The sequence below is a fragment of the Mustela putorius genome, unplaced genomic scaffold (genome assembly GCF_011764305.1).
Source record: "Mustela putorius furo isolate JIRA1106 unplaced genomic scaffold, ASM1176430v1.1 tig00003898_pilon_pilon_pilon, whole genome shotgun sequence".
In the NCBI taxonomy this organism is placed as follows: Eukaryota; Metazoa; Chordata; class Mammalia; order Carnivora; family Mustelidae; genus Mustela; species Mustela putorius.
In genome coordinates, this window is record NW_025422047.1 from 17,816,120 (window position 1) to 17,829,083 (window position 12,964).

The following is a 12,964-nucleotide window of genomic DNA, read 5'->3' on the forward strand; positions in this document are numbered from 1 at the left end:
CCTCTGCCCTGTCAATTCTACCTTTGGAAATATTGGAGGTCCTGGAATTTCTAGTTTAGGTGTTTGGGGGACCCAAGATGTATACCTTGGGCAATTTGGGGAGTCCAGGGCTGAGTCACTGCTGCGGGAACTCTCAGGGAATAGTGGGGGGCCAGGATTTCTACCATATGCGATCGTGGTAGTCAGGAAGACATACCTTAGTTGGTTTTGTGTGTTGGGTCAGGAATGTATCCCTTAATGATTTGGGGTTATCAAGAAATTCTACTTTGGGTCATCTAGGGAACCCAGGAAACTCTTAGCTGATAATGGGGGGCCAGGAATCTCTCCTTTAGGTGACAGAAAATACCTCTCTAGGTGATCTTCCAGACCCAAGCAACTGACTGTTGGGTGGTGGGTGGGATTCTCACCCTTAGGTGATTTTTGGGGTCTGAAAACTCTTAGGAGGATTTTGGGGGCCCCACTCTGTTGGTTAGTATCAGCTGTCAAGGAAACACAATCTGATGGTTGTGGGCACCTAAAACCATCTTCCTTAGGTGATGGTGGAATCACCGAAAACCAATCTTAGGTGGGGATGGGGGAGGTTGGGTTGGGGGCAAGTATCTCTATATTTCGTGATTGTTGGGGTCAGGAAAGTATGCTTTACATGATCATGGGTGTCCAAGAAACTCTTAGTTGATTGTGCTGCCCATGAAACTATGTTAGGTAATTGCAGAGAGGTTGGGCATCTATGAACTCTACCTTTTGGTGATGAGGGGTCAGGGTACTTTTTCATAGTGACTGTAGATGCCAAGGTCACTGACTTTAGATAGACAGTGGGGGACTCAGGAAAATAGCTTAGGTCATCCCCGGGGCTCAGGATTCTCTACTTACTTAGTTGTGCTCATGAATTTCTACATTAGGTGTCCTGGGAGCCCAAGAAACTACAGCTTAGATGATTTGGGGGAGTAGATGACTGCAACCTTAGGTGATTTAAACTCTGGCTTTAGTGTCTGTGGTGGGGGGCAGGAAAATACAGCTTCAGTGATTGCAAGGGGGCCCATAAAGTCTAGCTGAGGTGATACAAGGCTGGGAACACTCCAGAGATTGATTTGGTGTTCCCAGGAACTTACCTTAGGTGATTCTGGATGCCCAGGAAACAGAGTTCCTTTGGAGCCAAGAAACTCTATCTCAGGTGATGGTGGGTACCATTAATAGAGACCTTTCTGTCATTGTGTGGTTCCCGGAATCTTCTGTAGGTGAATGGGGGGCCCAGAACTAGCTTGAGTGTGGGGCACCAGAAGCTGTACCTTAGGTGATTGTGGGAGCCACAATAATCTACTCTAACTGAATCAGCTCATGTGAGGGGCCAGGCTAGTACATTTGAGATGACTGTGTGGGGCTAGTATCATGTGCCCTATAACACTGTGAGCCTGGAAACCTACCTCATCCCTCTGAACGAGACAGGGTACTAAGATTTATTATCTAGAGTCTACTTGAACTTCTACATTTGAAAATACTGAGGGATCGGGTCACCTGAGTGGCTCAGTGGGTTAAAACCTCTGCCTTTGGCTCGGGTCATGATCTCAGGGTCCTGGGATCGAGCCCCGCATCAGGCTCTCTGCTCTGCAGGAGGCCTGTTTCCCTTTGTCTCTTGCCACTTGCCTCTCTGCCTACTTGTGACTTCTGTCAAATGAATAAATAAAATCTTAAAAAAAAAAATACTGAGGGACCTAGAAATTCTAGGGGACCATAGTCAGGAACTTGTACCTACGACAACTTGGGGAGACCAGAAAACTATTTCTTAGGGCCTTATGGGTTGCCAGGAATTCTGAGGGGATTGTGGTATTGTGGAAACTACACCTTAGTTCATCGTGTGTATGAGCCAGAATACATTCCCCAGCGATTTGGGGCCCCAGGAAATTCTGCCTTGGGTAGTCTAGGGGGCCCAGGGTACTTTCTCGTTGTTGATTATGGAGGGCTCAAGAAACTGTACCTGAGGGAGTTCTGGGAGCCCAGGATACTCCAATACTAAATTAACTGAAGGTAAGTTTCCTAGTCCTACTAGATCACCCAAGGTGTAACATTCTAATTCCTCAAATCACTAGGGGATATACTCATGGCCTTTACCTACAATTCACTGTTTTCCTGGCCTCCACAATTTTCTAATTGAGTTTCCTGGCTTCCCCTAATTGCACAAGGTACATATTCCTCAGTATTTCTGAAGGCCGAATTTTTGTCAGCCCCCAAATCACGAAGGTTTACCCTGTGTACCTCAAAGAACTAAGGTTGAGTATCCGGGGCACCCAAGACTACCTAAGATCAAGTTTTCTGGCATCCCCACAATATCCCAATTTATAGTTTCCTGTTCATGCCTGCCAAATAGCTAAGGTGATTTTGTCCCCACAATCAATGAAGTGGGGGTTGACTATGTCTTGGCTCTCTAGTCACCTACAGTGGACTGTTAGAAGCCCCCAGCATTCTTCTCAAGCAGGGTCTTGACTCCACAAAATCACCTAAAACTGTTGCCTCCTGGGCCCCCACAATCATTTATACAGAATTTGTGGGCCTAGACTTGCTAGGGTAATGCTTCTTGGAACCCAGCATACCTAAGGGAGAACAACTGCTTAGGTCCCACAGAATCAGTCCCCTATTTCTGGCTTCCACAACGAATTAGTCTGGATGGTCCTTGGGACCTTTCATCACCTAGGGTAGAGTTTTCTGGGAGTCTACAAACATATCAGGTAGAATGCCACCCCACCCCCTGCCAGTTCACGTAAGGTCTTTTCTTGGGACACCCCAACCATGTAAGGTAAAGTTACTAGGGCCCAACAAACACATAAGATAGTGTTACTGGTTCCTCAAAATCACCCAATTGCTTTCTGTGCCCCCATAATCCCCTAAGTTCAAGATCTTTATTCCAAATATTTACTAGAGAATTTCCTGGCCCTCCATAAACAAGATTTTTTCCCCCCAGTAACTCACAGCAGTTTCACCGGCCCCCCACATTTACCGAAGCCAGTGCCTTGTGACTATACAAAACCACCTCCAGCTACAGTGTCCTTGCCCCCACATTAATTCATACAGCACTTGTTTGGAGGAAATTATCAAAACTGTCTCTTCAGGCCCGATAATTGCCTAAGATGCAGCTTCCTGGGCCCACAACAATTGCCTAACAAGGTATAGTCCCTTCCCCTCCCTGCCATTGCCTAATGTAATTCTGTCTCTTAGGTCCCTGACAATGGTTTAGGGTACAGTCTCCTGGGCCCTAACAGTTACTTACACTAGTTTCCTGGGCCCCCATAAGCACCTACAATATGGAAACAACCTAAGTGTTACTTGATAGACAAACGGATAAAGTGGTTCTCTATATACAATGAAATATTACTCATCCATAATAATGACTGAGATTTTGTCATTTGTAACCACTTGGATAGATCTAGACAATATCGTATGTGGTGAAGTCAGTCTGACAGACATATTTCACCTATATGTGGAATCCAAAAAACAAAAAAACAAGATAAAGCTCATATTGCAAAGAAAAATCTTGCAGTTGCCAGAAGGCAAGGAGTTCAGAGGGATGGTGCTGGTGGAATACAGAGGGGATTAAGAGGTACAAACTTCCAATTATGTGTAAGCCATGGGGTGAAAATGACAGTATACAGAATATAGCCAATATCGTAGTCACTTTTGGTGGCAACTGGTAACTACACATATCTGGTAAGCATTATTTGGTAATGTATATTAAATGCTGAATCACTATGTTGCATGCCTACAACTATTACTGTATGTGAACTATAATTAAAGATGTTATTTGAGAGAGCAAGAGATTGAGAGAACAAATGCGGGGAGAGGCAGAGGGAGCAGACTCCAGAACAAAAGAGTCAGAAAGAGACCAAGTATGGGGTGGACTGGCTTGTGCATATACAGTGTAGTAAGGCCAGAGATTTGGCCCGATGCTGATGGCACAAACTCTTGGCCATTAAGCAGTCTGACCTGCTTTTGGAAACTGGGTCATTGTTACAATATTTAAAGCTGGGAAGCCTGATGCATTGACTGGCTGACTATTTTTTGAGAGAGACAGAGAATGAGAATGAATGAGCAAATGCACACACACAAGCAGAGGAAGCAGGAGGGAGAGGGAGAAGCAGCTGCCCTGCTGAGCAAGGAGCCCTAGGATCATGACCTGAGTTGAAGGGAGGTGCTTAACCCACTGACCCACGCAGGCACCCTCAACTGGATGGCTTTTTTTTTTTTTAAAGATTTTATTTATTTATTTGACAGAGGGAGAGATCACAAGTAGGCAGAGGCAGGTAGAGATGGGGGGGAAGCAGGCTCCCTGCTGAGCAGAGAGCCCGATGCAGGGTTCAATCCCAGGACCCTGGGATCATGAACTGAGCCGAAGGCAGAGGCCTTAACCCACTGAGCCACCCAGGTGCCCCTGGATGGCTTTTTAAAATTGACATATAATGTATTATTTGTTTCAGGGTACATTTATGTGATTCATCGGTCTTCCACAATTCACAACATTCACAATAGCACATACACTCCCCAATGTCCATCACCCAGCCACCTTATCCCCACCACTCCCAGTAGCCCTCTGTTTCCTGAGGTTAAGAGTTTCTTATGGTTTGTCTCCCTTTCTGATTTCTTCATTTTTTCCCTCTTCCCCCCAACCGTCCCTGCCTTGTTTCTCAAATTCCACATATCTGTGAGATGTAATTGTCTTTCTCTGACTTATTTCACTTAGCATTATACCTTCTAGTTCCATCCACACTGTTGCATTTTTTTTTTTAAGATTTTTATTTACTAGGGCGCCTGGGTGGCTCAGTGGGTTGGGCCGCTGCCTTTGGCTCAGGTCATGATCTCAGGGTCCTGGGATCGAGTCCCGCATTGGGCTCTCTGCTCACCGGGGAGCCTGCTTCCTCCTCTCTCTCTCTCTCTGCCTGCCTCTCTGCCTACTTGTGATCTCTGTCAAATAAATTAAAAAAAAAAAAAAAGATTTTTATTTACTTATTTGACAGAGATCACAAGTAGGCAGAGAATCAGGCAGAGAGAGAGGAGGAAGCAGGTTCCCCACCAAGCAGAGAACCCAACGTGGGACTCAATCCCAGGACCCCAGGATCATAACCTGAGCGGAAGGCAGAGGCTTTAACCCACTGAGCCACCCAGGTGCCCACTGTTGCACTTTTCTGATGGCTGCATAATATTCCATTGTGTGTGTATACACACACACATATATAATCATTATATATTAATGTTGACCGACATCTAAGGTCTTTCCATAGTTTGGCTATTATGGATATTGCTATAAACAGTGGGGTGCATGTGCCCCTTCAAATCACATTTGTATCTTTTGGGGTAAATACCCAGTAGTGTGATTGCTGGGTCATAGGTAGCTCTATTTTTAACATCTTGAGGAGCCTCCACACTGTCTTCCAGAGTGGCTGCACCAGCTTGCATTCCCACCAACAGTGTAGGAGGGTTCCCCTTTCTCTGCATCCTTGCCAACATCTGACATTTCCTGACTGTAGCTGTCCTGACTGGTGTTTGAGGTGGGATCTCATTGTGGTTTTGATTTGCACCTCTGTTCTTATCAAGGTACCAGTCCTAGTGGATTAAAACCCCACCCTCATGATCTCATGTAACATTAGGGACTTAAGAGATGTAATACTTTCCAAATGTAGTCACACTGGGAGTTAGGACAGCTCTGTGTAAACGTGGGGGTGAGAGAATGCAGTCCTTAACTGTCAGTCCCACATTTACTTACTTACTACATCTCTTAAGTTGTAAGAGATCCAGGGGAGGGAGTCTTAGATCATAAATGTCTTATTCAAAAATTTTTATTTGACAGAGATCACAAGCAGGCAGAGAGAGAAGGAGGGGAAGCAGGCTCCCCACTGAGTAGAGAGCCCGATGCGGGGCTGGATCCCAGGACCCTGGGATCGTGACCTGAGCTGAAGGCAGAGGCTTTAACCCACTGAGCCACCCAGGTGCCCCTCAGATTTTTTTTTTAAAGATTTTATTTATTTGACAGCACAAGCAGGGGGATGGGTAGAAAGAGAGGGAGAAGCAGGATCCATGCAGGGAGCTTGATGGGGGCCTCAACCCTAGGACCCTGGAATCATGACCCACGCTGAAGGCAGCTGCCCTTCTTCAAATTCTACTTGAAAAGCAAGAGAGAAATCTTGGTAGTTTGTCATTCAGCTCAAATACTAACTCTCAGGGAGACATACAGGCAGGCATGAGACCATTCAAGAACACAGCAGCCAGCTGAGGTGCCTGGATGGCTAAGCTGGTTGAACATCCAGGTCTTGATCTCACTCAGGGTTTTGAGTTTGAGCCCTGCACTGGGCTCCATGCTGGGTGTTCTGGGTTAAAGATGAGGGTTTTTTTTTTTTTTCCTTCTATCCCTCATTTCCCATCTGGCTATTTTTTCGGTCCTCAGATCTTTAAGGCTGAAGGACAGAGGGCTCATCTTCTGTAACTTCATGTGAATGGGGTTGTAGAGCTATCCCTACCTATGGGACCAAAATTGTCCCTACGGAGGGCCACTGTTGCAGAGTCCAGATGGTGCACAGGGGCGGACTTGTTCTGAGTACTAAGGATCATGTTCTGGCTCAGTGAAGGAGTCAGGAACTGCTTCCACGTATCTGGACAACAGGAGAGAACAAAGTGAAGAGAACACACTGGGATTATCATAACGAAAAGAAGAAGAGCAATGTGATGACCCTTTATCATGGGCTGTAGCCCACCTCCTGACCAGGAATGTAACCAGTCACACAAAGAGCACCAGTTTGATTACTCCCATCTATTTCTGTTAGTATCGAAAGAATTCTGTTCTATTTCTGTTAGTATCGAAAGAATTCTGCCTTAGTAATGGCATATATTCCTCCTTGTGCTGCTTATTTTAAGACCTCTAATGCCATTCTACTTTCCAGAACTGCTTTATGCATTTGGGTCATTTCAGTGTTTAATACTGTAATGCTCTTTTGAGAATCATTTAAGGCCTTCAGTGTGCACTGATCAAGGGCTTCAATGGGCCATATGCCATTTTCTAAGCCTGATGGAAGAAAAATAGAGGTCAGATGTCTAGACCCAATGGAACATGGGTCCTATCTGTCAGTTCTGGGAGCCCATCCCCGGGTTGGCATATTGTCTGAAGGTAAGAGGAAGGCCTCTTATGGCCTGGAGAGTTCCATGTAATATTTTCCATAGGCCGCCAAGAAAACACCTTCTTAGTAATGGAAATATCCGTGTGTGTGCTGGTACTGAGGTGACACATGGGCTATGCACTGCTACAAATAATGCTCATCTGTACCGTGTAATGGAGAAGACCACTAAGGGCGGCCTGCAGTGCTTGGTAGGGGCAGTAAACCACAAATCCAGTAAGAAGATTGGTTGTGTAGCTCAGCATAATGTGCCCATTGTTAAAAAAAAAAAAAAATTTAGGTATGGTATGCACATCTGCTAAAACTTTAGATACACAGGGAGAGATGTCTGGGACATATGCATGTCATTTAGTCTCAGTATTAGCATTAATAACTTCCTCTTTGACGTGCAGTCAGGGTATCAATGGCCATTAGGTTTTGGAGGCCCACTTTTTAAATGTGTGGGTGGCTTTGCGTTGTGTTTGGTTAAAAGTGGCTCCTGTCTGCTTGGCTAAAGCCTCTACTTACAATGTGACATTGACAGAGGTACCTCCTGGGGCAAATGTGGGTGAAGGATAAAACCATCAAGAAGCCCTCTTTGCCTTGTCTAGCCTTTACAATATCCTAGGAATGAGGAATTGTGGGTAAGTGGGAGAGGACTGGTCTCTCGAGAGAAGGGCATCCCTAAGTGCATTCTCCAATCATGAAGCAAGGTGAGGCCATCCCTTATCTCCACTATTTTATACTTAGCCCCATGGAGTGGGGTAACGCTCTGATTTTTAGTATATGTGCTGCCGAAGCGAGCACAATGCTCTGATTTTTAAGGAGCAATTTTGTCATGCCAGCCACAGAGAAGTGCTCAAGGTGATATGAGAGTCCCACAACTGCTGGGGAGTCCATCCCCTCATCCCGCTGTCTCAATCATCCATAGGCCCACGGGGTCCTTTTTATTATTCCCCACAGAGTAACCATCAGGGAAACTGTTTACATGGGAGCTCTTAGAGCAATCTCTCTGAAGTTTACCTCCAGTTGTCTAGCTTAGGCAAACAACATTTAAAGTTGAAACTAGACTCGAACATCATAAGGATACCATACTGGAATTTTTCTAAAATTTTTCTAAATTCACCCTTATTTCCAGAAATAGCCAAATCAAAACTCATTAGTGTTAAAACAAGCCCAGTTTTAACTAACTTGGCCCAATTATTCACATAAGCTCATCAAGAACAGTGACGGATCATTAAGTCCTTATAAAAAGTTCCAAGTAAAGCAGATTTTAGAGGAATCTCTAGATTGAACTCAAGGCCAGAGACAAGCCAAATTCTCATCATCGGACCTGCCTGCAATTCCTGTTGATTTGAGTGAATTTCTCTTCTTCAGATGCCCAAAATATGCTGTGATTCTTGCACCCTCCAGGAAGACATTCCTTACTCACCTGGTAAGGTCGCTGGGAACTCTGCAAGCAAGGAATCAGGCCAACAATTCCAAGAGGCTCCTTGGTTCCGTAAGGTCAATCTTAATTCCTTAAAGTGGTCTGGTCGTATCTGAGGTGATGCATTTCTCTCTCAAGTACAACATTCCAGTCAAAGCCTTGGTAATATAACCAATCTTCCAAACAGTGTCCTGTTAGGAGAACAGGTTTTTATTTAACTTACACAAGTAACTATAATTGCCATAGAAGGAAGAATACTTAGTTTCTAGACTGTGGAGGGTTGAGGTAGGGAGAAAAATTAAATGTTTCAATTTGTTCACGAAGGATATTTTATCATTTTCCTCAATTCATTCAGTCCTATATTAGTTTTTGTTTGAATGTGGCTTTTCCATTATTTCTGGAAATTCTTACCTAGCTCAGTTTTGAATATACCAAAAACATTATTTGTCAAAAGTTCCCTTTATGAATCTCTTTGAAGAAGAAACACATTTTGCAAGAGCATCAAATGAGGGGTGGCTGGCTCTTAATTCTGGCTCAGGTCCCTACAATTGAGCCCCACATCAGGCTCTGAGCTCAGCAGGGAATCTGCTTGAGGATTCTCTTTGCCCCTCCCCTTGCTCATGTGCTCTAGACTAAATCTTAAAACTATAAATGACAAACAAAAAAACAAAACCACCCCAAAAGACCAATCCTCAAATGGACATGGTTAAAGATCTGAAAGTTCATTACAATGCAACTGACAAGGAAATCTGGTTATTTCTGTGACATAACATGTCAATCACTTAAGTAGTGGCCTTATACTAGGACATAGTAAAACAAGGAACTTCATATATTTTCTAGGCTCGTTATAGCATTTACCCATATAATATAACCTAATGCTCATCACTGTTGGTTTGACAGTGCTTTCCAAGTAACTGAAAATACCAAATAAACAAGCCTAATTAGTAAAAAAGACTTCATGTGCCATTTCAAATCTTGGGAGTTGTTGAACACCTCAGAAAGTTTTAAAGCACATGCCCAAACAGGATTATAGATCATTATACATTTAATATTTATATCAAAAATACTGTTTTTATTTGAATTCCAGTTATTTAACATACAGGGTAAGTTTCAGCTGTATAATCCAATGATCCACCACTGCCATCCAACCCGTGGTGCTCCTCACAAGCAGTACACTCACTTCTTCATCCCCATCACCTCACCCGCCTCCATTCTGATGACCATCAGTTTGTTCTCTTCGCTTCTCTCCCCCTAGTCCCTCCTTTGTTTTGCTCTGTAAATTCCACCTGAGCGAAACCATACGGTATTTGTCTTTCTCTGAGTGACTTATCTTGCTTAGCATTATACTAACTCCATCATGTCATTGCAAAGGCAAGATTTCAATCTTTTTTTTTATGGCTGGGTAATATTACACACACACACACACACACACACACACACATCTTCTTTATCCATTAATCAGTCAGTGGACACTTGGGCTGTTCCAATATTTTGGCCACTGTAGATAATGCTGCTATAAATATCGGGGTATGTATCCCTTTGAGCTACTGGTTTTTGCTTTCTTTGGGTAAATATTTTTAGGGTATTTATTAGGGTATTTATTTTTAACGTTTTTTAATTTTAACTTTTATACTCTTAATTCTTTAATTTTTTTTATTTTTTATAAACATATATTTTTATCCCTAGGGGTACAGGTCTGTGAATTGCCAGGTTTACACACTTCACAGCACTCACCAAAGCACATACCCTCCCCATAATTTTAACTTTTATACTCTTAACTTAGGGTATTTATTTTTAACTTTTTGGGGAACCTCCATATTGTTTTCCAGTGTATCAGCACCAGAAAAAAAATAGACTTTGCTAAAACAAAGATTGTTTTAGAGGCAAGGAAGGACATTACTATAGTAACAAGTGGATATAACAAATATTAATATTTATGCACCCAATACTGGAGCACCTAAGAAGATAAAGCAAGGATTTACAGACCTAAAGAGAGAAACTGATGGTAATACAGCAGTAATGGGGTGGGGGGGTCTTTAAAACTCCCATTTCCATCAATGGATAGATGGAGGCAGAAAATCAATAAGGAAAATAGTCTTTGAAGGAAACATTAGACCAGATGGACAGAACATATATTCAGATCATCCCATCCCTAAACAGAATATACATCCTTTTCAAGTGCACATGGAATGTTCTCCAGACTAGAACATAAATCAGGCCACAAAACAAGCCTCAATAAATTTAAGGAGCTTTAACTCCTAGCATGTATCTTTTTTTCTTTTTTAAAGATTTTATTATTTATTTATTTGACAGAGAGAGATCACAAGTAGATGGAGAGGCAGGCAGAGAGAGAGAGAGATAGAGGGAGAAGGTTCCCTGCTGAGCAGAGAGCCCGATGCGGGACTCGATCCCAGGACCCTGAGATCATGACCTGAGCCAAAGGCAGCGGCTTAACCCACTGAGCCACCTAGGCGCCCACATGTATCTTTTCTGATCATAATGGTATGAGACAAATCCCAGCAAAGAAGGACTAGAAAAAAAAAAAGCATAGGGAGACAGGACAATCTACCCATTGTTCAAGGAAGCAAGCCAAGCAGAAAAGAAAATACATGGAGGTAAATGAAAATGAAAAGAAAACAATAGTGCAAGATCTTTGGGATACAGAGAAAGCAGTTCTAAGAGGGATGTATATAGTGCTACAAGCCTAATTCGAAAGAAAAAAAAAGGCTCAAGTAAGGTTCCAGGGGAATAGAGGAAAAGAAAGTATAACGATCAGAGGATAAATAAATCAAAGAGACTAAAAAAAGAAAAAGTAGGGGAAAAAAGTCAGGCCCTCCTCCCCCTGAAGACCAGTGCAAACTCTGCCAACACAACCCTTGACCTTGACCCTCAGCACAGGGCACGTTTCACAAGCATACGACTGTGTACCTTGTTAAAATGCACCTCTCCCCTGCTGGGAACCAGGCCCTGCACAGAGCAGGCAAAGGGAACCTTGCAGACAACCGGATCTGAGGAAGGTGGTGCCCAGGACTCAACCGCAGAACAAGCACAGCACACCCAGGAGACACTCTGAAGTGCCAGGCCCCAGGTAACAGGGGACACGGCACTGCATTACTGGCCCTATTCTTCAGAAGGCTGCTATCGCTAAGAGCGAGAGAAGTGGCTAGCTTTCCTCACACATACACAACATAAAGAGGAGACACAGAAATATGTCCCAAATGAAAGAACAGGACCAAATCAAAGCAACAAATCTAAGTGAAACAAATATAAATAATATGCCTGATTGACTCAATCGAATGTGGTAACATCTGTATTATGGGGATGTTAGAGGAGAGAAGGGGACAGAAAATTTATTTGAGTAACAGCTGAAAACTTCCCTCATCTGGGAAAGGAAACAAATCTATGAGCACAGAGAGCCCCCAACAAATTCACAGAAGGTGCACACCAAGACACACAGCAATTAATGTGGCAAAAATATAGTGATAAAAAAAATTTCAAAGCAGGAAAAATCACATACAAGGGAAACTCCAAAAAGCTATCAGTACAGTTTTCAGTAGTCACTTGGCAGCTCAGAAGGGAGTGGCATGATATACTGAAAATGCTGACAGGAAAGAAGTCTGCAGCCAAGAATACTCTGTTCAGCAAGTACATCATTCAGAATAGAGGGGGAGAGAGAGTTTCACAGACAAAAATGAAAGGCATTCCCGACCACTAAACTAGCCCTGCAAGAAATACTAAAGGGAACTGTTTGAAAAGGCCAGACTGAAAGTGATAGTACAAAGGGAGGAAACACAAAAGCAGTAAAAATAAGTATTTCTGTAAAAGCCAGTCAAGGGATCCCTGAAAGGATGCTAACTATGACACCATATGTGTAAAACATAGCAGGCAGAGGAGTATACAATATATTCATACTTAAGTAACTATCAACTTCATACAGATGCTATTACGCAGAAGATGTTACGCAGAAGATGTGTGGAAACCTGATTGTAACCACACACACAGTAACACATACGCAAAGAATAAAGAGAAGGGAACACAAGTTATCACTAAAGAAAGCCAACAAACCATGAAAGAGCAAAAGAGGAAAGGATTAGAGAAAAATCTACAGAAATAACCTCAAAACAAGTAACAAAATGGCAATAAATACACATCAATAATTACTTTGAGTGTAAACTGACTAAACGCTCCAATCAAAAGGCAGAGGATGGTAAGCGAATAAAAAACAAGACCCATCATAATGCTGCCTACAAGAGACTAATTTCAAACCTAAACACAACTGCATTTGGAAAATGAGGGGATGGAAAAGATTTATCATGTAAATGGATGTCAAAAGAGAGCTGGGGGCAGATGGGTGGTGTGTGCCCGGGTGGCTCAGTCAGTTGAGCAGCTGCCTTTGGCTCAGGTCATG

The 12,964-nt window shown here is 43.2% G+C and overlaps 1 protein-coding gene across 1 annotated transcript in view; it reads right to left on the minus strand.

Annotated features, from left to right (window-relative positions):
- Window positions 1–6,338: 6,338 nt before the first annotated feature.
- The window catches only part of BCL2L10 (BCL2 like 10), a 36,055-nt gene continuing 29,429 nt past the window's right edge, over window positions 6,339–12,964 (minus strand). The window contains exons 3-4 of the transcript XR_006602906.1: window positions 8,560–8,747; window positions 6,339–6,629 (exon numbers count right to left, since the gene is read on the minus strand). The gene's annotated coding sequence lies outside the window, so the exon portion shown is untranslated. The remainder of the gene's footprint in view (window positions 6,630–8,559; window positions 8,748–12,964) is intronic.